This window comes from Schistocerca gregaria, chromosome 4 (assembly GCF_023897955.1).
Source record: "Schistocerca gregaria isolate iqSchGreg1 chromosome 4, iqSchGreg1.2, whole genome shotgun sequence".
NCBI lineage: Eukaryota > Metazoa > Arthropoda > Insecta > Orthoptera > Acrididae > Schistocerca > Schistocerca gregaria.
In genome coordinates, this window is record NC_064923.1 from 395,568,949 (window position 1) to 395,595,249 (window position 26,301).

The following is a 26,301-nucleotide window of genomic DNA, read 5'->3' on the forward strand; positions in this document are numbered from 1 at the left end:
GTACAAATGACGCCTACTGTTCCTGCAAAAACTGTCTGCAATCGATCCAGGGGTTTGGCAGGAGATCCTGAACATACAGACATACATATGCTCTGTGTCATATACATAATTAACCTTTTCCCTATGACTTCACCTGCATATGTAATTGAAAAATTTGTTGCAGCCATCTTCTCTCTCTCGGTGTTGATCTCCTCCTGTCTCCCACTTTCTGCCCACATCATACTCTCAGCTGTGTACATTCATCTCCTCCTGCCCACTCTGTCTCTCCATTTCCTCCTCCATCTCTCTTTGACCTCCTCCACTGCCCCTCTCTCTGAATACATCTTCTTCACCTTCGCTCTGTCCACATCTTCCAGCACCACATCCTTTTTCAGCTGCCCACTACCCCTCTGCCCCTTTCACTTGCCTCCTCTCAATGTATATCTCCTCCTCCTTCTGACCATCCCCACCTCACCCAACTCTCTATCTCCTGTGTCCTCCTCTTTCTATCCACCTCCTCTTCTCCTATTTCTGTCAAGCTCATCCTACTCTTCTCTCAGAATCCATCTCATCACTTCCCCCTCTCTCTGCTCACATGTGCCCATCCACAGGCGTGGCCCTGGCAGGGCAAGCCAATTGTATCTGCACAACAACCCTCCTCCCCATCTCGCTACCTGCTCCCCCCAATATATCTGGACATCTCATTCTCTGCCTCTCGATCTGTCCCTCCCCTACACTCCCTCTCTGTCCATCTACGCCTCTCCCTTTCCTCTGTCCACCTCATCCTCCTCTCACAATCTATCTCCTCTCCTCATCTCTACACTCAGACATGACCATCGGCACATGTAACCCATGCAAAGGTGGTTGATACAGCAGGCCGATAATACTCCCACACATCTGCCTGCCATGCAGTGCAGCCTACATGCCCATAAGCTAGAGGCTGTAAGAAACATGTTTTGATCACATCTCCGCACAACAAGTCTTCTCCCTTCAGTCACTATACATGTCCTCCTCCTGCTCTTTCCATCCATCTCCTCTTCCATTCTCTGTCAGTCCATCTCCCTCTCCCCATCTCTTTGGCCATCCTTTCCTCCCACCATCACTATCCATACTCTCCTGCCCCTCTCCCTGTCCATCCCCTCTTCTATGCATCTCAACCTTCACCCAGCAGGCCCATCCGCACACATAGCTCCAGCAAAACAGTTCAATAAAGTAGGCCAATAATACTCTAACACAACATGTCTTTTGTGGAGGGGAGCCAGCATGCTTGTGTGCTAGAAACACATTTCTTGCCCCTGATGTATATCATGTTCTGCATAGCAGGTCAATAAGACAGCCCTCTACACAACACATCTGTCATGCAGGTCAGCGTACACGTGAGGCTCTGATAAACATTTTTTTTTTTACGTATCTCGTCTCCTATAGGAGCTAGGAGATTCACAGTGCTGGTACTCGTGCAGTTTGTTGTTTGTGTGCCAAATTTGATTTAAATAGATCTAGGGCTTTCTGAGACGAAACTGCACACACACACACACACATCTATGATCCCACAGATTAGCCTTGTTCCATAGACCGCTTGCATATGTTTATGACATACTGTACGCAGTGTGCTCGATAAACGCCCACAGAGCCTCATCCACGTCTCGGGCGAGAACCCCTGACAAACACACCAAGCACACACAGGCATTCTTTCCCGCCTTTGATGCTGTTTCCCCAAAGAGGTCCGTAATCCGCCTAACTTTGGAATTCCCAATGTCTACCAAACCCATCCTCTGCACTTATTCGGACTGGGCAACAGAATCGGCCTCTGGCTCAGCAGAAGAGGCATCCCGTGCTGGCTTAGAAGTATTATCAACGCTGGGTAGCACCTCGTACCTGTTGCTAACTGCAGCGACAACCACGTCACCAAGGCACCCAAAGTGTCACAGATCTCGTCACTGACGCCCCGATGTCGCTGCAGCTTTGAGCATTAGCCAGAAGCCTGTTGACCGTAACCAGCGCAGCTTCCAGCTTTATAGGGACAGCAACTAATTCTCCTTTTGTCCACTCATAACAAGCACAGTCCCTAGCCGTATAGCACCGCGTAAAAGGTTTGTATAAGATCTCAAAAAATACAAACAAGATTAACTAAGAAAGTACTACCAGATACTGAACAAGAGAAAATTACAGTCTGTGACAATACTGCGATTAGAATGTACGCAGAATATAACGAGGAAATAAATAAACCCCAAAATCTGCTCTGTAGCATTCTCATTATAGCCTGAGACTGGAAGCTCTTAAAACGGATATAAAATTCTCCACTGAAGATGAATGTGTCAACAAATAATTTTTACTAGCAATTTTGCTTACCCAAAAGCTTCAGCAGGAAAGAAATACGCAATCTCCAGTGCACTGATCTAAACTGTATACTGTTTACTAACACAAAATTTGAACCTAGAGACGTGACGTGGCGCTTTTGACGATCGAAAATTGCACGAGGAATCCGAATTGCACAAGGATAAGATTTACGCAAAAACAAAAAAGTTTAGAGTTACTTGCTAAACACTAGTCTACATTGTAAAACACACAGATGCAGTTCACTTCTTCGCAGAAGTACGTGAAAAAAAACTAAAGTAAATTACTCTGTATCAGACAACTACTGCTGCTGCTGTCGCTCCAGGCTCGCCCATTCGCCTCGACCTCTGCTGCTGGACTCTAACAACCTTCTACTATCCCCCCCCCCCTCTCCCCATCCACTACGCTCTTTCTCTCTGTCTGCCTCCTCCTCCCCGCTCTGCCCATCTCCTCCTACTCCTCACTTTGTCCATCTCTTACTCCACCCTCTCTCTCTGACCATCTATTCCTCCTCTTCTCAGTCTATCTACTCCTCTTTACTCTCTCTCCATCCATCTCCTCCTCCCCCTCTCTTCCCTTCTCCTCCTCCCCACTCTCTCCATGTCCTTCTCCCCCTATCTTTCCATCCATGCCTTCCTCTTTCCATCTCTTCCTGCCCCCTCTCCTCATCTATTTCTTCCTACCTGCCAGTCCCTATCCACTTCCTCCTCACCCCACTCCATACCCACTCACTCCTGCCCTCTCTCTGTCCATCCCTTGCTTTCTCTCTGTCAATCTCCTCTGGCCCATTCTCTATTTCCATTCCTCCTCCTTTTTATTCACATCTTATCCTCTTCAATCTCTCTGTCCATCACCTCCTCAGTGCTTTCTCTTTGCCAGTCTTCTTCTCCTCCCTTTGTCTATTCGTCTCAACTTCCTACCTCTCTCAACATCCATGTCCTCCTCTGTCTGCTTAGTCATACCCATCTGCAGATGTATTCCCTGTAAGGGGTGCCGATATTACCTGCACGATATGCCTCCTCTTCTCTCTGCCTATCCATCTTCTCCTCCCTGCTCTCTGTGTCTATCACATCCTCTCCTCTGTCTGCCCACCACCTCCTCTTCCTTCTCTCTAACTTCCCCCTCTCTGTCCAACTAATCCTCCCCCATCGCTCTTCCCATCCCTTCCTCCCTTCTCCCTCTGACCATCTAGTCCTCCTCGTACCCAACATTTCCTTCCTTCTCAATTCTACACAATACGCCTGTCATGTAGAACAGCCAACGCAGATGGGGCTCAAAAAATACATTTTCGTCCGAGGTTCTAACCCTCACCATGCTGAATTTGGTTGAAATCGATCCAGGGCTTTTGAGAAAGGTGGCAAACAGACACAAATACATACTGTTTTATATATAGAGTAGCCTAGTTTCAGGAACCTACAAGTAAGCTACACTAATGAATCCTATGCATCGCTTACTGATTACTAAGTAAGCTGGCGAAATCTGAGATTTTTTTGAGGATTTCCTTGCCATGTATTTGGTGAGCATCTCTTTCTTTCATAAACGGTGTTTTGCTTACAATCAACGAGTTCAATGTACAGTATTTTATTTTATTGACACTCTAACATAAACGACTTGGAGTCACCAGTATATAATCACTTACATACATACTAATTTCTAACAGTTTTGATCTTATGTGTGTGTTTATACATACTGATACACTGTAAAGGTGCATTTGAAACCCTCTTTTAACATAGACTACTGGAGGCAGCAACGCTACAGACGCTACATCGAGAACTCAAAGGCCGGCTGTGATAATGTTAATCTTACTAATATACGCAGCAGAAGAATATTAAAAACTTCTTCGAATGAGACGTCTCGCTTTATAATCGAGTATTCACTTCGTCAAAAGTTAGTAATCAGTTACCGTTGTGGGAGACTTGAAATCATAATTTTCACTTTCATTTTTTCTCTCTCACCATCTCAAACACAAACCAATTTATACATGCATGAAACTGTGAATTATTCGGTAGCTTTATTTGATCTTTTACGCTTCTGTAACTCTGTAATTAAAATTCAACTAGAGGAATGACGTACCTCACATCAGAATCAATCCTTTGCACCCTTCCTGTTTATAATACGTATACATTTTCTCAACTCCTTGCTCATACGCGCAGGCGTTCGTGATTTAGTTACTAATTACTAATGTTCGGATTGATATGCTCTTAAAACACACGAAATAAGCGCCAAAACTCCTCGAAATATGCAGTTAAAATATGCTCCTACTGCCAATATATGGCTTTAAATATACAGCTAAATTTTTTTAATTATGCATTTCTCTCAGATAAATTTTTAAAAATATGGTTCTTACTTGAGAAAATTAATGAATAACCAACAAATATTTTCTATAGTGGCTATAATTCAATAAATAAAATGAAGTATAACTTAGGTATTTACACGAGAAATTTGGTAAATTCTAAAAATTAGAGTTTGTTTGAACTACCAACATTTTTCCATATTCTCTACACGAAAATTTTTCCTGTGGTCAGATAAAACATTTTCAATCTTGAAAATGATCGTTTAACATTAAATGACACTACGGATAAAAATTTAAGATCAATGACATCAGACGACGTGAAATCATCTAGATTCTCGGAGCGTTTCTCTTCTTCCAGTAACTGAGCGATCTTCCGAATCGTAGGCCAACCAGGGTTTCTATGAAGAGCTGCATCCAATTTTCTTCTAAGACTCTCACTGATCGGATCTGGCCAACTCGTGCTCTGCGTCCTGAGTCCTTCGACGAGAGCCACTGCCTTCGTAACTGCCATGTTACGAGTCTCAAGTTTCTCAATTAGGTCTGGAAGGCCACCAAAGTACGCTCGGATGAAAGATAGGTTTTGTAACATGCTGGAATTCTTCAAGGCGTACTTGGCTTTTGGTATGGCTAAATTTTCGATATCTTCAAAGCCCTTTAGGACCTGGAAAAAGAAAGTAGTAATCTAGTGAATGTCGGTTTCAAGCTGAAAATTGCGGTACAGAGAAATAAGCCGAATATTGGAATTCTATGTTGTGTTCGTTTTCTTTGCTTATTCAATTTATCCAGAAATATATACGCATCCAAGCCTCTTCAACTTTTCTGTGGTTGTGTGCATTATAGTTTTCAGATGCAATCCTCGTTCCCTACCTCGTCAAGACTGGTTCAGGTGGCAGAGGACACTCCTGGTGAGCAGTCTCGAAAGCTCTCACTCGACTTGGTGCCTTGATGAAAACCTTCTTTACCGAAGATATAAGACTGTTGACCTCTGGAAATGTGGCTCTAGGCTCTTCAGCGACTCGATGGATGTCATGAGCCAGACACGTGAGGTGAATAATTTTAGGGTAAAACACGTGGATACCCTCTGCGGCCTTCAGCATATATGTGGCACTATCCGTCACAATGGCCAAAACCTTGTTCTCCCTACATTTCTGATCATCACTTCTCCATACCACGCTTGAAAAAAAATCAAAAGATTTTACAAATTTTACAATTTTTTTTATTATTTTATTATTGGCTCAGGACATGATGTGAAAAACTAATTATTGGCTCGGGATATGATGTGAATAACTGCACTCTTATATTACCTATAATTTATTTTAAACTATTCAATATTGGCGAAACTTACACAATGATTCCTGCACTGTGCGTGCAATCGTGGCGTGTGACGTTCGTTCCACTTCTTTGCACAGTATGAGGTGCCTCGTCCAGCCTCGTCAGCAGAGAGTTTTCCAACTATGAAGTGCACCATATACCGACCATAAGAATAAGTGGTTTGGTCAGTGGATAGCCAGACTGAAGAATCGCCAATGTCTTTCCTAATATTCTGTAATAGAGAAACTAAATTAAAAAAAAAAAACACATGAACATGTGGACGCTACGTAGGAGACATACACACGAAAACAAACTATATCCGTTTTAGCACCTACCTACATTTTGACTATTTTCTTATGTATCTACACTGACCAAAATAATAGTCATTTAATTCGCACAAAATAATTATAATCTCTAAAAAAATTTACTTTCATTTTTGCAGTTAAAGTTCCGAGACAGACTGTCTCTTTCTCAAGTCCTTTCTTCATTTGTCTTTTACTTTCTTGAAAAACTTCATTCACTTTAAATTTAGTTTTTTTACGTTCAAGTAACAATGTGCATTTTATAAAAACAAAAATTAACGGATAATTTAAATTTATTTTTCGAGTTTGTTAAAATTAAACGACTATTATTTTGGCCCACGTACATACCAAATTACATCCATTGACTTTCACATACCTACGTTCATAAAAATTACCGAAAAACCTTACCTTTTCATACGATGGATCCACGTAGTTCTTTCTGAGCGTTGACTCGTGAGGAATCTCTTTTCATTTTTATTTTTTCAAGAAGGTCCTTAATCATTCATTCTCCACCTTGTTCAAGGGGATGTTTGCTTTTATTAAAGCCTCGCAAAGATCTTCATTGAACTTATTTTTGTCGCCGATATGCATGGAAAATGATATTAATGGTTGCTGCGAAGTTTTTAACCGTGTCTTGGTTACGTTGTTCTGGTGGTGAAATTTTCTCAACCCTAACCTAAAGTGTTGAAAAGTGAATAAATATCAACAAGTATGTACAATTGTACAAAAATGTAAGAGACCATTGTGTACCCGCGAGATGGTCACGCAAAACGGTGAATTAAGACTACAAATAAGTTTCTAAAAATTGGAACTTCGATCCCCTCATAACATTTAACTTTTTTTTTTAATTTGCAAGAACGCCGAAGGTAATTCCTAAAGGCGTTTTTGTTCCTTCCCATTCGTACAAAGAAAACGTGCACGCAAATTTACAAATGAACTTAATATCTGTTTTTATTTCTTGGAAAAGTTATCGAAAAAGAAAAAAAGAAGAAAATTAAACTTGCCTCTTGGTAGTAAAGAGTCGATATGAACAGCACGGAAACACGCAAGAATGATTCAGATTGCGAAATGCCAACAATAACTAGTACGGCATTGTTGGCGCACTGCAAAGACCAGGTGAGCGACCTGAACACGCGTTAACTGCGGGATTCAAATACCGAAGCACGTCTCTACTGCGATACTCCATCTTGGAACAATGAACCATCACAAGTCTTTAGCATCCTTATACGAGAGACTAAAAATGGTTCAAATGGCTCTGAGCATTATGGGACTTAACATCCGAGGTCATCAGTCACCTAGAACTTAGAACTACTTAAACCTAACTAACCTAAGGACATCACACACATCCATGCCCGAGGCAGGATTCGAACCTGCGACCGTAGCGGTCGCGCGGTTACAGACTGAAGCGCCTATAACCGCTCGGCCACATCGGCCGGCCTCCGAGTGACTACCTAAGTGGAAAGATCAAGACTATGTCTCTCTATAAGCTACCCAAGTTTGCCTGAAAGACTTTTATTTTGATGGCTCGTACCGTACTATCTCATTTTGGAAATTTATTGGCCTAATGTTCTGGGAGGTTCTTGGGTTGTCAGGGAACAAAATGAACCACAATATGACCTCTAAGTGTCAAAAATATGCATCTTTACGGCCATTTCCATAAATATGACAATAATATGCTCAAACGCCAAAAATATGCAAGTATATGCATTTTAAAATTGAATTAAAAGTAGCCTAGTACCTCCAAAATATCATCATTCGTAAAGATGCAACACCAGGTACCGTGAAAAAATGATATGCAAAATCTTAACTCTACTAATTACACACTTTAAGGGACCTTTTCTGATCGGCGAAGTTCGTCTAATTTCGGGTCGCTAGGGAATGTTTAACGTTTGTTGCCAACCTTAACTACGTAACAATATTTTGAGCCTTTCCAATAAAGTAGCCACTGTGAAAATAGTGTTGAAACGCATGCGGCGTTGTGCGTAATGCTTATTATTATTATTCAGAAAAATAAGCGAATGCTCTGTACCTGGTCCTTCTAGCGGCTTACCGTATAATTCCATGTCGCTTCTGTGGCGCATTAACCCATTACTATTAGTTTCTTTTATTAGCTATAAACTGGCGATTCTGGTAGAAAGAGGCGGGGCTTGTCTCAGCAGCCATGTGCTACGAACTGATTGCAAAACATCTGGTCGCATCACCCTCCGCAAAAGGGCCACCTTACAGTGTTGCGACTCTACGTAAGCTGCTCTGTACTCAATCCTAAGCAATGTAGACGCCCCCTGAAAAAGAAGTTGACATCGTTTGTTTTTACATGCCGCTACCGACAAAAAAATTACGAATTAATATCACAGATAGTCTTAATTAACATCTCGCATTAGCATGTAGAAGAACACCTACTTCTCAATCTAAAGCAAAATACATCTTTAAATAATTGGTTCCTAAAGTGACACTTTGCCTACCAGCATTTATGTTGCCACTCGGTGTCACAGAGGCACGTACTGCAAATATGGTAGAGTAGTACCCTTAAAATCAAGTTTCCAGGAAGGTAATTTGGACATTTGAATGCTACGTGTGAGTATTCAACGTGTTGAAATTTTGTAACAAATTACTGTCGCGAGAGACTTGAGTCGATATGTTCAGTGTCACGTCTTGCCTCCCATCAACTCAAATACACGCCATTAAAATTTCTATACCAAGAAGAAATGCAGATGATAAATGGGTACTCATTGGACAAATATATTATACTAGAACTGACATGTGATTACATTTTTTCGCAATTTGGGTGCATAGATCCTGAGAAATCAGTACCCAGAACAACCACCTCTGGCCTTAATAACGGCCTTGATACGCCTGGGCATTGAGTCAAACAGAGCTTGGATGGCGTGTACAGGTACAGCTGCCCATGCAGCTTCAACACGATACCACAGTTCATCAAGAGCAGTGACTGGCGTCTTGTGACGAGCCACTTGCTCGGCCACCATTGACCAGAATGTGCTGGCCAGGGCAGCAGTCGAACATTTTCTGAATCCAGAAAGGCCCGTACAGGACCTGCAACATGCGGTCGTGCATTATCCTGTTGAAATGTAGGGTTTCGTAGGAATCGAATGAAGGGTAGAACCACGGGTCGTAGCACATCTGAAATGTAACTACCACTGTTCAAAGTGCCGTCATGCGAACAAGAGGTGACTGAGACGAGTAACCAATGGCACCCCGTGCCATTACGCCGGGTGATACGCCAATATGGCGATAACGAATACACGCTTCCAATGTGCGTTCACCGCGATGTCGCCAAACACGGATGCGACCATCATGATGCTGTAAACAGAACCTGGATTCATCCGAAAAAAATGACGTTTTGTCATGCGTGCACCCTGGTTCGTCGCTGAGTATACAATCGCAGGCGCTCCTGTCTGTGTTGCAGCGTCAAGGGTAACCGCAACCACGATCTCCGAGCTGATAGTCCATGCTGCTGCAAACGTCGTCGAACTGTTCCTGCAGACGGTTTTTGTCTTGCAAACGTACCCATCTGTTGCCTCAGGGAACGAGACATGGCTGCACGATCCGTTACAGCCATGGGGATAAGATGCCTGTCATCTCGACTGCTAGTCATACGAGGCCGTTGAGATCCAGCACGGCGTTCCATATTACCCTTCTAAACCCACCGATTCCATATTCTGCTAACATTCTTTGGATCTCGACTAACGCGAGCAGCAATGTTGCGATACGATAAACCGCAATCGCGATAGGCTGCAATCCGACCTTTATCAAAGACGGAAACGTGATGGTACGCATTTCTCCTCCTTACACGAGACATCACAACAACATTTCACCAGACAACGCCGCTCAACTGCTGATTGTGTATGAGAAATCGGTTGGAAACGTTCTTCAGGTCAGCACGTTGTAGGTGTCGCCACCGGCGCGAACCTGGTGTGAATGCTCTGAAAAGCTAATCATTTGCATATCACAGTATCTTGTTCCTGTCGATTAAATTTCGCGTCTGTAGCACGTCATCTTCGTGGTGTAGCAATTTTAATGGCCAGTAGTGTTTTTACCCATGCAGGGACCTGTGAGTTAGTTATTCGATTGACAACAGAGACAAGTGGCCAACGTCATATATATTGATTTCGGGAATAATATATTGCAAAATTCTGTCAGTTTCCTACAGGATGTACGCATTAAATGCATCTACACAATTTTGATTGTTATTCATAATTTCCAGTTACCATTTGCAGAAACAAAATCACAAAAGTGATTCAAATTTTTCAGTTAAGTGGATGGTTTATGTGGATGGTTATGTGACGGTCATCTAATGAAGTATTACAACACTGTGACTATCTGGTAGCCAGCGGTCTTGCCGCAGTGGTAACACCGGTTTCCGTCAGATTACCGAAGTTAAACGCAGTCGGGCTTGGCTAGCACTTGCATCGGTCACCTTTCATGTCTGCCGGGAGCTATTGGCAAGTAGGGTGGACCCGGCCCTTGTGAGGACAACTGAGAAGCTACTTGGTTAAGAAGTAGCGGCAGCGGTCATAGAAACTGACAACGGCCGGGAGAGAGGTATTGTGATCACGTGCCCCTCTGTGCATCTACATCTACATCCATACTCCGCAAGCCACCCGACGGTGTGTGGCGGAGGGTGCCTTGAGTACCTCTACGGTTCTCCCTTCTATTCCAGTCTCGTATTGTTCGTGGAAAGAAGGATTGTCGGTAAGCTTCTGTGTGGGCTCTAATCTCTCTGATTTTATCCTCATGGTCTCTTCGCGAGATATACGTAGGAGGGTGCAATATACTGCTTGACTCTTCGGTGAAGGTATGTTCTCGAAACTTTAACAAAAGCCCGTACCGAGCTACTGAGCGTCTCTCCTTCAGAGTCTTCCACTGGAGTTTATCTATCATTTCCGTAATGCTTTCGCGATTATTAAATGATCCTGTAACAAAGCGCGCTGCTCCCCGTTGGATCTTCTCTATCTCTTTTATCAACCCTATCTGGTACGGATCCCACACTGCTGAGCAGTATTCAAGCAGTGGGCGAACAAGCGTACTGTAACCTACTTCCTTTGTTTTCGGACTGCATTTCCTTAGGATTCTTCTAATGAATCTCAGTCTGGCATCTGCTTTACCAACAATCAACTTTATATGATCATTCCATTTTAAATCACTGCTAACGCGTACTCCCAGATAATTTATGGAATTAACTGCTTCCAGTTGCTGACCTGCTATTTTGTAGCTAAAGGATAAGGGATCCATCTTTCTATGTATTCGCAGCACATTACACTTGTCTACATTGAGATTCAATTGCCATTCCCTGTAACATGCATCAATTCGCTGCAGATCCTTCTGCATTTCAGTACAATTTTCCATTGTTACAACCTCTCGATACACCACAGCATCATCTGCAAAAAGCCTCAGTGAACTTCAGATGTCATCCACGAGGTATTTATGTATATTGTGAATAGCAACGGTCCTATGACACTCCCCTGCGGCACACCTGAAATCACTCTTACTTCGGAAGACTTCTCTGCACTGAGAATGACATGCTGCGTTATGTTATCTAGAAACTCTTTAATCCAGTCACACAATTGGTCTGATAGTCCATATGCTCTTAATTTGTTCATTAAACGACTGTGGGGAACTATATCGAACGCCTTGTGGAAGTCAAGAAACACGGTATCTACCTGTGAACCCGTGTCTATGGCCCTCTGAGTCTCTTGGACGAATAGCGCGAGCTGGGTTTCACACGACCGTCTTTTTCGAAACCCATGCTGATCCCTAGAGAGTAGATTTCTAGTCTCCAGAAAAGTCATTATACTCGAACATAATACGTGTTCCAAAATTCTACAACTGATCGACGTTAGAGATATAGGTCTATAATTCTGCACATCTGTTCGACTTCCCTTCTTGAAGACGGGGATGACCTGTACCCTTTTCCAATCCTTTGGAACGCTACGCTCTTCTAGAAACCTACCGTACGCCGCTAGAAGAAGGGGGGCAAGTTCCTTCGCGTATCCGCGTACCCGCGTTCGGTGACGCATAAAGCCTCAGGATGACGCGGCGGCCGGTAAGTACCGTTGGACCTAGGTAGCCTGTTCGGACGGTGTTTGTTGTTTGAGTACCTGATAGTCCCATACTTCAGATGCTGTTTCAGTCAATGGAAAAAGGTGTATAGGCAGAAGTAAATAAATAATCCTTCGTCTCAAATATAGCGATGGAAACTTTTTGCCTAATAATAACACGGTGGATGATAGGAATCTGTTGCCACGCGGGAATTCTGTGCTCAGAGAGCTGAGTTCTACATCCAGGTCAAACAGAAACCAGTCTACCCATCCAGGGAGCTGTGAACTAGTCCACTGCTTCTTTTTAACCATGTCGCTTCTGCAACACATTATGGATTTAAATCTAACGATATAATAAATGATATAGGTCACACCAGAAATTCCATTTTGCATTCACCATGCTTATTACACGTAAATGTCTTCGCAGTTATTTACCATCCTGACAAATATGGAGTTCGTAATAAAATTACATAAAATGCAATTATACGCAATAGCAGTAGAAACAGCTCTGTATGACAGCCATTCCTCTGTCTTCCCCTTCCTTTTAGAGTGACATTTGAAAGAGAGTTTGGTGGCAGAGATTCCGATACAAGTGAGCTTTAATCGAGTGGATAAAAGGAAAAAACACCTACATATATAAGGACAATAAATATCACGTTACTAGCGAACATCATTTGGAACACAGCGGCGCAATATGGGTCATTACAAAATCGATATGCCTCGCTATCGCTAGTAGTGATCCTTGAATTCAGTCACGAATATTTAGGAGAGGACGGATCAGAATATCAGTTTGTTCCTATTTCCGTACCGTTTCAACTAAACACCTAAATCACCATGAACCTGTGAACCAGACAATCATCGGAGAAAGCTTATTCATACGAACTTCCTGCTGCTTTTTAAATTGTGTTTCCTACTTTTCATAGATAAACTCTCTGTTCTGGTTACACAAATATAATCCATTATAAGTTACTTGTCAGCTACGACACAGGGTCAGTCCGGGAGTGCTGAACAGCTGGTGAGACGGACCGGTGGCGTATTTTTAAAATGCGCGGCAAGAGAACACGTACTGCTACTTGTGAGAAAGCTCTTGTGTGAACAAATATGGTGCCTGATAAGGAGAAAAGTTTTATCATGCAGATACACAACATTAGTGTTAAGACTTAATGTAGTTTTTTTTCTTTTTACTGCAGGCATGAAACTAACCTAAAATGGCCGTCGACGGCAGACCGAATTGGGGGTGGTCTAACACTCACAGACAGTCGGCGGAGACGGACCAGTGGTAATTGGGAGAGATGCACACATGTTTTAATGTGGGAGAGATGAACCACAATTAAATTCAGCTTTAACGCTTGTGGAATAATCCCACTGAATATGGCCGCAGTCCCAAACTAAGTTTATTTGTCTGAACACGTCTGAGTCAAAAATGTAAGAGCAGAATCTCACGCACAGGTCAACCAACCACTTCAAAGCTCATCAAAGACGCAGTGAGCCAAAACACATCAAAAGAGCAGACTTATGTGCACAAGTCGAATTTCTTCGCTGAGACAACTTCGGACTTTACTCGTACTAGACCGGAAACTTCCAAGATTACCGCTTCAAAACGGACTAATTCTAAGTCAATAAAGACAGAATTTTGGAAACAATAGCTCTAATGAGAAAACCATGAATTTTAAGAGCAAGGCATCAACTGTATTCAGTGTGCTAAACTCTGCGGAAAATATTGAATTCGTAGAGGAAAAGATACATGCGAATAGAAAGCAAATAGGAAAAAGGCATAAAAATATTACCAAAGAAAAATACTTGTAACTGACAGAAAAAGCTAAAAAAGAAAAATACTGCAAATAGCTCACTGTGTTTCTCACGTGCAGAAAGCTAGAACATTGTAGACGATTATGAAAAAACTTTAATGAATGGAATCAAGACGAATGTGTTGGGTGTGGTGTAATCTGTTACGAAATTAAGAAAAAAGACGATTGGATTTAGTGTGATGCCTGTTCACGACGGTCACATGAATGCTGCTCAACATTTGACAATAAGTGTAGTTGCTGTGGGGAGAGAAAGACGGGCTAATCATTGAACAAAGCCAAGAACTCTTTAGAAAAGCAAGTCTTGAATCAAAACCTATATAAAACGATAAAATTGTTTTGGACGAAAATATTTAATAGCATAATTCTGTATCATTACAACATATTCCAACTAAAAATACTTAATTTTCATTGACTCTTTTCCTCATGTATAGCCATGTTTTAACAGTCCGACTCTCTCAGTATTCAAGTGCACCTATGGGTGAGGTGGACCACTCATTTATATTTTTATTTTAACATATCTCTTGTATTTTAGTGGCAGTAACTCAGTAATATGTTGTCCTAAAGTTTATATTAGACTCTATACGAATCAGCTCTCAGGAGACAGCAACAGGAAAGTTGAAAAACAAACAAATCTCGTACTAAAGAAAAAAGTTGTCCAAACTCCCGCACTTATCCTATGAAGGTAGTTTGGAAACTTCTCGGAATGGAATAGAAACAAACGACTTACGTCGGTGAAACTTTTTAATTTTTCTGTTTAGTGACCCTGTACACTGATGCACTTGCTTCAGCGATGTTACAGCGATGCTCCCAGCTCGAAAATTAAACTCCTTCACGCCAATAAAATCTCAGACAGCTTCGACTGCCAGTTCTTCGTTTGGAGAGAATCTCCGTACACTGAAGAAAATATCGAGCTTGTGGAAAAGATGGAAGTCTGACGAAGCCAAATCAGACGAGTACGGAGGGTGTCACAACAATTCATATCTTAGTTTGTGTATTTTTGCCATAGCAATGACACTTGTGTGTGGGAACGCATTGTCTTAACGATACATGATTTTCTTCTTTGCCAAACCTCGTCTTTTGCTGCAGTTGGCCCAGGACGTTAGCGTAGTACTATCCCGTGATTGTTTCACCAGTGGAAACATAATCTATCAGCCAAATCCCTTTCGCGTCTCAGAAAAGAGACTCATTGACATTTCACGGTCGATCGTATTGCCTTTGCTTTATTCGGTGGTGGTGAACCAACATGTTTTCACTGCTTCGAGTGTTGTATAGTAGTGAACCCAAGTTTCATTTGTTGTTAAAAACTGCCGCAAAAAAGTTCTTGGTTGCTGCCAAACGGCTCGAACATTTTTCTGACATTTCTGTTCTTAGGCGTTTCTGATCCTGCGTTAAGAGTCGCGGCACCCATCGAGCAGATAATTTTCTCATGCCCAGTTCCATTGTTAAAACTTAATATTCCCGTTCAAATGACATTTATACAGCTTCAGAAATTTCTCGCACTTACAGTCGGCGATCCTTCATGATCAGGTCGCGAACTTCTGCAGTAATTTTTGGGGTAGTAGTAAATCTTGGCCGACCATTGCCTAAATCATCATCTAAGCTGTCGTGACCAAATTTAAACTCTTTTGCCCAAGTGGCAACAGTTGAATGTGAAAGAACAGGGTCCCTCACTGGTTCTGAAAATCGGCATGAATTACGGTTTTATTTGTGCCTTTTTGAAGTACTTAATCACCGCTCTCTACCCAGAACACTGACACCTCATGTCTTTAACCCTGAAAGACGACTTACAAATGTGGCACACAAGTAAATTTTCTGTCACAGACAGCAAAGGACCTGGAAGAGCAGCTGAACGGAATGGACAGTGTCTTGAAAGGAGGATATAAGATGAACATCAACAAAAGCAAAACGAGGATAATGGAATATAGTCGAATTAAATCGGGTGATGCTGAGGGAATTTGATTAGTAAACGAGACGTAGGACACGAGACGCTTAAAGTAGTAAATGAGTTTTGCTATTTGGGGAGCAAAATAACTGATGATGGTCGAAGTAGGGACGATATAAAATGTAGACTTGCAAACGCAAGGAAAGCGTTTCTGAAGAAGAGAAATTTGTTAATATCGAGTATAGATTTAAGTGTCAGGAAGTCTTTTCTGAAAGTATTTGTATGGAGTGTAGCCATGTATGGAAGTGAAACGTTGACGATAAGTTGTTTAGATAAGAAGTGAATGGAAGCTTTCAAAATGTGGTGCTACAGAGGAATGCTGATGATTAGTTGGGTAGATCACATTACTAACGAGGAGGTATTGAATAGAATTGGGGAGAAGACGAATCTGTGGCACAGCTTGACTAGAAGAAGGGATTGGTTGGTAGGACATATTCTGAGGCATCAATGGATTACTAGTTCAGTATTGGAGGACAGCGTGGAGGGAGGCCAAGACATGAATGCACTAAAGGGATTGAGAAGGATGTAGGTTGCAACAGGTACTGGGAGATGAAGAAGCTTGTACAGGGTAGAGAAGCAAGGAGACCTTCATCAAACCAGTCTCTGGACTGAAGACCACAACAACAACAAGTAAATACTGTGTTAAGGGCCAAAAATCTGATTTAGTGCCGGCCGGTGTGGCCGTGCGGTTCTAGACGCTTCAGTCTGGAACCGCGTGACCGCTACGGTCGCAGGTTTGAATCCTGCCTCGGGTGTGGATGTGTGTGATGCCCTTAGGTTAGTTAGATTTAAGTAGTTCTAAGTTCTAGGGGACTGATGACCACAGATGTTAAGTTCCATAGTGCTCAGAGCCATTTGAGCCATTATGATTTAGTAGTAATCAACTTTTTGTGGATGGCAGTTATACAAAACAATTATTAAAAGATGGGGATTGCGACTCCAACACAACAACTGTATAGGTTTCATGTCATGTATGTGTTTTTATTCCACGTAGATATGTTTAAGGACAAAATGATATAAAATTTGAAGAAAATGAAACGTTCTGCATGCAGTGGCTTTAAAATAAATAATATTACAAGTGCCAAAATACCCATTTCCAGTCACTTCACAAGATTCTTGTGAAAGCGCTTATTCACATCTTTTACAAGTTGATTTTAGCTAAATCCCTTCTCCTTTCTTCAGATAACTTAGGCTTGCAGTGTAGTGCTTTCAGCTGCACCTGTTGAAATTAAGAAGGCTTCACGTTCCTCTTCAAGACGGAAGGTTTTTTGAAATCTTCAACTGCATTGAGAGTTGAGCGAACTTGCAGTCAGTAGTCAGTCTGAACCAACGTACTTTTGAAAGATGCACAATGGTGAAATTCATATTTTTTCATCACCTGACTTAAAGTCTTTCTTGCATAACAGTCACTGTGAGTAGCATTGCGCGCGTGGATTCAATGATGAGGCTGCTAAATCTGTCAGAACGTCACACCCATTTATCTTCTTTCAGTTATCAACGAGAAAAAATCGCAACCGCAGGACATAAGTGTCCTTTGACCAAATAGTGGTACTTCCGTAAAGTAACCTGTTTCTGTTACGTAAGTGAATGATTCCACACAAGTACTTAACTATAACCTCGTAATCAGAACGATGATTTTTGTCGATTCGGAACTCGTTTCAGTAACAAATTAAATGCACTAAAATACTTCAATTTGTTTACATTGATTCGAAGCCTTATAATAAATGTTAAAATAACAATCAAGGCGGTCCCGGCGGAGGTTCGAGTCCTCCCTCGGGCATGGATGTGTGTGTTTGTCCTTAGGATAATTTCGGTTAAGTAATATGTAAGCTTAGGGACTGATGACCTTAGCAGTTAAGTCCCATAAGATTTCACACACATTTGAACATTTTTGAACAATCAAGGTCTATCTGATGCTTGGGGGCCTCTTTAGATTTACAACATTTTCTTTTACTTTGAGACACGAGTGCAACCTTTTTACAGGTGTAACCATTGTTTCCCGATGTTCTGGCGCTTGTGTCGGAATATGCGTCATTGGTCTTGGCGTTTACAGCGGAATTTCACTAATAACTAAAATGTTCCTTTTTTTATAGCTTCACCTGTTATTAACTTACATATCACAGTTACACGGGTACCTCGTTGCGCTAGCGCCGACATATGGTGGTAATTCCGCGAACTTCTCAAACTGTCCTTGTTCAGCAAGTATTTGTGTCCAATTTCTGTACTTATGGGTGCTGTTTACACAGAATTCAGTAAACGAAAAAATTATTAATTTATGGTCCCTAGACCACATCGTAAATAGTGTGTTTGTCTCTAAAGAATGTACCAGAATTATTGTTTGTGAAACGTATTTAGGTACAGGAGAGTGTACATATTGAAATGAACTAATGGATGATTGATTCGAGATCAGTTCTGTAGACCAGAATTCTCTGAGAGGGTTATACAAATGAGGATCGGACACGGCCCAGTTTGTGTTCGGCGTTCGACCATAAAATTTCAACTCGCGCCTTTTGTTTATGAACATTCGGTAATTTATTGACGTGTCTCTATCATGTTGATTCTAGAGAATTTCACGGAAGTGAGCTTTTATTTCGGAGCATGCCACGAGTCGTTGGAATTCGACTCGGCGGCCGTTGGTTAATTGGTGCTCTTATCCGGCGGGTTATCGCGGCCGTGCCCTGCCTGGTCCGGACGGCCCAGCCTCTGGAAAAATATCTGCCTGGACACTCGATGCGAGTGCGCGGGAGGCGGCAGCACTATCCGACACAAAGCGGCAGCGGCCGGCGCCGGTGTGCTCGCCTTCACAGCTGTGGCCAGTGGAGTCTCCACGTAGCTTTCTTGGTATCGATCCGATGGAGGTTACACGGGAATGTCGCTTTCAGACACTGCCATGTCATGACTGGATCCTGTAGGTGCAAACGGTCTCAGTGAGAAAATTGCTCGACCTGATTATGAAAGATCGTATTTTGGACATAAATTCAGTTATTTTCGGTTGAAGCCCTTTTTCAGGTCAAAGCAAAGCGCTTTTCCAGAGAACAGATTACGCCCCGGAAAAACAGGGTGAGTCAGCTGTCCCTACCGATTCGTTTCATGCAACCCACACTATATCTGTATCAGGAACAGTATTCGAGCAGACAACAGCCAAGTAAGCGATACATGTTCGCTCTCTGAGCTTTGGCTGACTGTTAAAAAATGTCATCATACAGTAAAAAGTACAACCGACGATTGGTCATGAGTTACACGCTGTTTTTGGACCAAGATATGGCTTACTTATGCCATATTTATCCAAATGTCTCCAATCTTTCTTTCTGTAATTAGCGGTGTTCTCATACAGGATTTGGATATCTCTGTAGGTTTACACAGTTTCTAGTACTTAATCTTTGTAAATGGTTCAGAAACGTTGCTCTATACATTGATCAACCAGGACACTACGACCACTGATCTACTATCGATATAAACCCGCTCAGGCGATAGCAGCGTCACCTGGTGGGGAATGAGACCCAGTCGGACACACGCATGGTGCACTTAGTATCAGTGAGCGCACTGTCCGTGTTTAGAACTGGGAAGACCTGCAATCTATCAGAATTTGACCGAGGGCAGATTGTGATGGCCCAGAGGCTCAGCGCGGGCATTTCGGAAACTGAGCGACTCGTCGGGTATTCGAGGAGTGTCTTCAACACGTGACGAAACCGAGACGAAATCACGTTCAGATGTCGTGGGGTTGGACAGCCACCCCTCATTACAGATGTAGGCCGTCATAGGCTGGGCAGACAATAACCTATACCTTTTCATGAATCACTTACCTCACAAAAATCTTCGTTACTCGAAATTTCCTTTTTCTGGCGGACACACTTCCAGATCGTCCACTTATAGTGACCTCTCAAAACTCTGGCATTTTTGTCTTCACATCTACCACTGCTGGTGGCTCACCTCCAACTGCCCAATGCTACGCGCTGTTTACATCCAACTGCCCAACACTACACAAGCGAATATTCCAACAATGATTCCAACCAGCCAAAGACTGCACACAGCACAGTCAGTGATTTTCATACAGGGCGCTACGTGGCGTTACCAACATAAAAACCTAAACAGCCTACTTGCACCATGACATCGACAAGTACGACTGAAATGGGCACGTGACCATCGGCACTTGACGTTGGGGCAGTGGCAGAGCGTTGCATGGTCTGTCGAATCCCGATACATTCTTGATCGTGCCGATGGGAAGCGGCGAATCCGCTGACTTCCAGGGGAACAGTTCCTTGACACCTGTAAGGCAGGATGGACACAAGCTGGCAATGGCTTCATTATGCTCTGGGGGACATTCACGTAGGCATCCACGGGTCTAATGGAGCTCGTGCAAGGCACCATGACGGCCAAAGAGTATCATATACTGGTTACAGACCACGTGTACTCCTTCGTGAAGATCATTCTTCCCCACAACAGTGGCTTTTTTCATCAAGATAATACCCCATGTCACAAGGCCAGTAATGTATTGGAGTGGTTCGAGGAACACAGTGGCAAGTTCCAGTTGATGTGCCGGCCACCCATCTTGATATGAACGCTATCGAACACATTTTGGATGTTATTAAATGTTGCGTCAGAGCTCATCGCTCACTTCCCTGGAATTTAAGGGAATTAGGTGACTTGAGTGTGCAGATGTGGTGTCACCTCCCTCCAGCAACCTACCAAGGCCTCATTGCTTCCATACCATGACGTGTCATGGCTGTTATATGTGCCAAAGATGGGTATAGTGGCTATTAGGTAGGTGGGCTTAATGTTCTGAATTACCAGTGTAAAGTGTGTTTCACCATTGGAAGCTGGCAATGGCTTCATTATGCTCTGGGGGACATTCACGTAGGCATCCACGGGTCTAATGGAGCTCGTGCAAGGCACCATGACGGCCAAAGAGTATCATACACTGGTTACAGACCACGTGTACTCCTTCGTGAAGATCATTCTTCCCCACAACAGTGGCTTTTTTCATCAAGATAATACCCCATGTCACAAGGCCAGTAATGTATTGGAGTGGTTCGAGGAACACAGTGGCAAGTTCCAGTTGATGTGCCGGCCACCCATCTTGATATGAACGCTATCGAACACATCTTGGATGTTATTAAATGTTGCGCAGAGCTCATCGCTCACTTCCCTGGAATTTAAGATTCAAATGGTTCAAATGGCTCTGAGCACTATGCGACTTAACTTCTGAGGTCATCAGTCGCCTAGAACTTAGAACTACTTAAACCTAACTAACCTAAGGACATCACACACATCCATGCCCGAGGCAGGATTCGAACCTGGAATTTAAGGGAATTATGTGACTTGAGTGTGCAGATGTGGTGCCAACTCCCTCCAGAAACCTACCAAGGCCTCATTTCTTCCATGCCACGACGTGTCATGGCTGTTATATGTGCCAAAGGTGGGTATAGTGGCTATTAGGTAGGTGGGCTTAATGTTCTGAATTACCAGTGTAAAGTGTGTTTCACCATTGGAAGCAACGAAAGTAACAGGAGATATCAAAATGAGAAGTGTGGAAGTAACAAGTTTCTGATATATAACCTCTGAACCATTTACAAGAGATTAAGCTCTAGAATGTGAACAGACTTACAGAGACATCCAAAACTGCATGACTACAAAGCTAATTCCACAAAGAAATGAAGCTCTTTCTCTTGAATAAATCAGCGAATTTTTCTGAAATTGCAGTCATTAGTTTGTTTTTATACGTGCATCACATCTGTCGATTTCCGTCCCATTTGGATGATTCCTCCATGGGGCGTCATATTTTGGTCTTAGAATGTATGGTCTTAGTAACAGTTCTGTGATTTATCAATACATGAAATACCTATTTATCAGTGCAGCTTTGCACGTAACAAACACAACACACTACAAAAGGTCCTCTGCCACGTTTCTCCGTCTGTGAGTGAAGGCTAATCTCAAGGACTACTTTTGAGTTTTTGATCCGGTTTTCATTGGTAGATAGACTGAATCACGAGTAAGATTTGTGAATATAGTTTATTACTGCTATGAGACAAGTCTGGCCTGTGATACTTGCTACTATCTGTGTGATAGGTTCTTGAGGGGGTCATTAGTTTTAGTTAAATAATATCCAAACTGCTTCTTATAACACTTGTAAGGTGGCGTTGTCTCCTGACTTTCATTTCTTACATATTCCGACCTCATCATCGTATTCTGCGTATCAAGAAATTTCATTCGAGCCCAATCTTGATTGCGTAGTATTTTAACATTAAGATAAGCTTGTTACGTCATGAATAAAAAAATTAAATATTAATTAATTACAATAGAAAATAATCTCAGAAAAACTGGAATAATGTCTAATACCATATTGCAAGACTAAATAGTACATAAATATGAACATTATGCATAATAAAATTCGTATGGGATGGTTGACTGAAGGGCCCTTAGGTGTAAGTTCAGTCGCAAGACTGGAAAGGTTTTTCCTATCCTTCGCGAACACTGACACCGTTCCTTAGCGAAGTCTGAGAGCCAGGTGTTTAGTGTATCTGATGCATGTAGACGACTGTAATGGGTGTACGTGAGCGTAGAAATGTGTCATTTTTGTGATGTGTGATGATGAGAGAAGGGAGAGAGTGAAACACGGTGCTGGCACACTTAATGTCCCCATCATATGGACGGACACCGTTCCTTAGCGAAGTCTGAGAGCCAGTGTTTAGTGTATCTGATACATGTAGACGACTTTAATGGGTGTATGTGAGTGTAGTAAGGTGTCATGTTTGTCTTGTGTGATGATGAGAGAAGGGAGAGAGTGAAACACGGTGCTGGTACACTTAATGTTCCCATCCTATGAACGGATACCCTGAACTGTGTCATATGCCCTCACTCCATGTGGCACTACAGAGAGGTTAAGAATTTTATCCAAGAGTAAAGTCTGGTAATCAGGGACTTAGAGTCACTACTCCTCTAGTCATTTGCTGGAGAGGCAAAGGGGAAGCTATCAACAGCGCATGGCATACACGGACAGTTTCCCATGGAAGTACTGCTCACGCTTAACGCTTTGAGTCATACAAACACTTTTGGATGTGATATGCACTGGAATTTGATCTTATCCTTCTTTATTGCATTACTGGAGCACATTAGAAATTCTTTCAATTTTTATAAAAAATACACATTGTCTGTTTCACTATCAAACCAGTGCGATGCAAGGGGGTTGTTCAACGTCTTTCAAAAAGGCACTAATTTTTAACTTTAATATTTTATTACCCTAATGTTACATTCTCTTTCATATATGTTTTTTTTTATAAACTGATGTCCCAAAAAATTTTTTTGTTTAATGCAATGTTTCTAAGTTCATTACGTACAACACTTGTTTTATACTTTTCAAGATATTCCAAAAAACAGTTTTTTATCTGTTAGGCAGAATCTGACATCGAATACTTTGCATGATAATCTGGTCCTAATAGGCTCCTTTTCTGAACTACAAATTTCACAGCGTTTCCATTTAGTATGAACAGGATCATGCGGTACATTGGATTGCCTGTTATTCACAGAGACTTTCATTCTAAATCCCTTCTTAGATGATGATGGCCAGGAAATTGCTTTCCTTTTCCTGCCAGACGACTACCTTGCACAAACAGATGTTCAACCACTAGTATCTTAAAATCTTTTAATTTCAGTAGTGTTCCTGCAGTTTTTATTTTATGTATGATATAGGTGTTCACGACAGTGACGTCCAAGAATTAAAAAAAAATTCTGTGCCACAACTTCTTGCTTTTCCTGTCTAATTCGTAAGTTGATTTGAGAATGTCGCTTTGTCAACATAACCCATTGAAGTATTTTAGTCACATATTACTTTTGGACATGTTATGGCTTCCTGAGAGCCATACTTTTTTCTTCGGGTCACTGTGGCTTTTTGGTTTTGATTCTGTTAGTTTGAGAGAGAAAGAGCGGTTTTCTGTCTATCCATTTAGTGCAGGTTACTCCCTCCTAGTGTAACATTTATCAGATTTAAAATCTTTTGGCAAGTATTTCCTGACACTTTTAATTGTGCCACAGGCATATATTTTATCTGATAGAAGGTTTTTGAACAATGGTACTAATGTAAAATAGAAGTCTACGTAGATTTCATAACCCTGACCTACCAGTGACCTTGTCAAATCAGTAACAACTGTCCCGCCTAGGTCCATTTCTACCTGGGTTCCTTTTTTCTCTGTGTAGATTTGGAACCCACAAATATACCCCATTTCGTCCGCCCTTACACACACTTTGAAACCACTTTTTATGTGTTTCTGTGGCTTATACATGTTCATAAATGATCACCCTTTGAACTTAGTCATTGAATGTCAATGTTTTGTTTCTTAGATAGCTTGTAATAATTTTTGTAGGTTGTGGAAAGAGAATTTAGCAATCGCCATGGTTTATAATAGTCTGTCATAATCTGCTAATCCCCTCTGTGGTTGTTTTTCGTTGTCATTTACATATAAATTAGAAAGGAGCCACATAAATCTATTCAATGGCATTCTTTGGGCAATATATTCATCCCACAATGCTGGAAAAGATGACCGTAACGCCTAAAACTAGGTTATGGTTTTACACCCATAAGTAAATTAATACCTAAAAACACTTTCATCTCATCTACATTTATAGGGTTGGGATTGATGCCACCACCCTTTTGCATGGCATAAAATATTTGTCTGGTACACTATTTCCTCCAATGTCTGATTTGTAAAAAGTTTAAGGAAAAAGTCAACTGATGAAGAAAGATTATTGACACTGGATGAAGGTACAGTTTCCTTCACAAAATTTACATGATCACAATTACCGAACTCACATGCCCACTTCGGTTCTGTAAAGTCTCGGGTGGAAGGAAGAAGTTCACTGACATCAGCTGGAGCTTCAGAAACTTCGTCCTCAGCTGCTAAAGAAGGTAGGAGCGTGGGAGTGTCCTGTCCAAGAACCAAGAACCTTGGGGCGGCAACATCTTCTCAAAAGGAGAGACGGAGGAAGAAAAGAAGGAGGAAACATTCATGTAGGGCTAAAGATCGAGCTGACAAAACTGACTCATTTCAGGAATGTGTAACTGGGGATCCGGAAAAATCTGGCGAGTGTTGCTATGTTACAAGTAATGAGGATAAGAAAAGACTTCGTGTAATCGCTCTTAAACTCACAGTCAAATCAGGAGCCATTGCTGCAGCCAAGGGAGAAAGCTGCAAGTATTCAGCTTCATAAGGCTCTATCAGTATGAAAGTAGATTATCTAAATCGCGTACGGCTTCACTAACAGTAAATGCACACGATAAAGTGTCGAAAATCACTAGTAAGTTGGTTGTAGAAGGGAAAGAAAGCGTGGAATTACAAGGTGTACCAAGTTTGTAAATAACCGTGGAAGACGAAAGTTAGCTAAGTTACCAACCAGTACATCGTATGTGGTAGTACTGCAAGTAGTGGTTGTGTAAGCATAGTTTTAGGTATGTGTGTTTTGAGAAAACGTAAAGGAGACTTTCTTTTCGGTGGCAAGGTTCCGGATGTTATACCCAAACAAAGGTTAAAAAAACCAAATGATAGAAAAGGAAAATTGGTAATTCCTTATAGAGATAGCATATCCGTGCTTCTTATAGCAGCTTGTATTGTTTACTTAAGTCTGAGGCGTAAAGCTGCCAGTCCTCCGGACCTATCTTTGCACCAGGTCCCGCAGAATGGCTTGACTTCATAACTACGAAGCAGGAACTAAAATCAATTGTACCAATAAACGTAATTAAATTATATAAAGTAGAATGAGAAAGATCTCGACCATATTAGAGAGTAAAGCCTAGACTGAAATGAGAACAAGTATTGTATCTCACTTTTATGAGATATTAAAAAGGATTGTACGGTATAAACAAGTGTAACTGTAATCCACGTAAAATGAAATTATTCTAGGATGACACACACATAGGAAGGTTATCCAGGAAGTAAGTTCCGATCGGTCTCGAAATGGAAACCACAGTGAAATCCAGAAACGTTTTATTTGCAACAGTTAGGTATACCTTCCACGTACTTCTCTACATAGTCGCCGCTCCAACTTCGAGTGTTGTCGTAGTGTTGTATCAGCTTTCCAATATCCTCGTCATAGAATGCAGCTGCGTTTGCTTTCGGCCAGTTATCTGCACTGGTCTGCAGCTCGTTGGCTGTGGGAAAATTTTGTCTTCATAGCCAGCGGTTCTTGTGAGCAGAGATGAGACTCAGGGGGGGTGGCCAATTACGGACTGTATTGTGGGTGATCAAACACCTCTCATCGGAAGCGCTGCAGGAGCGTCTTTATTGCC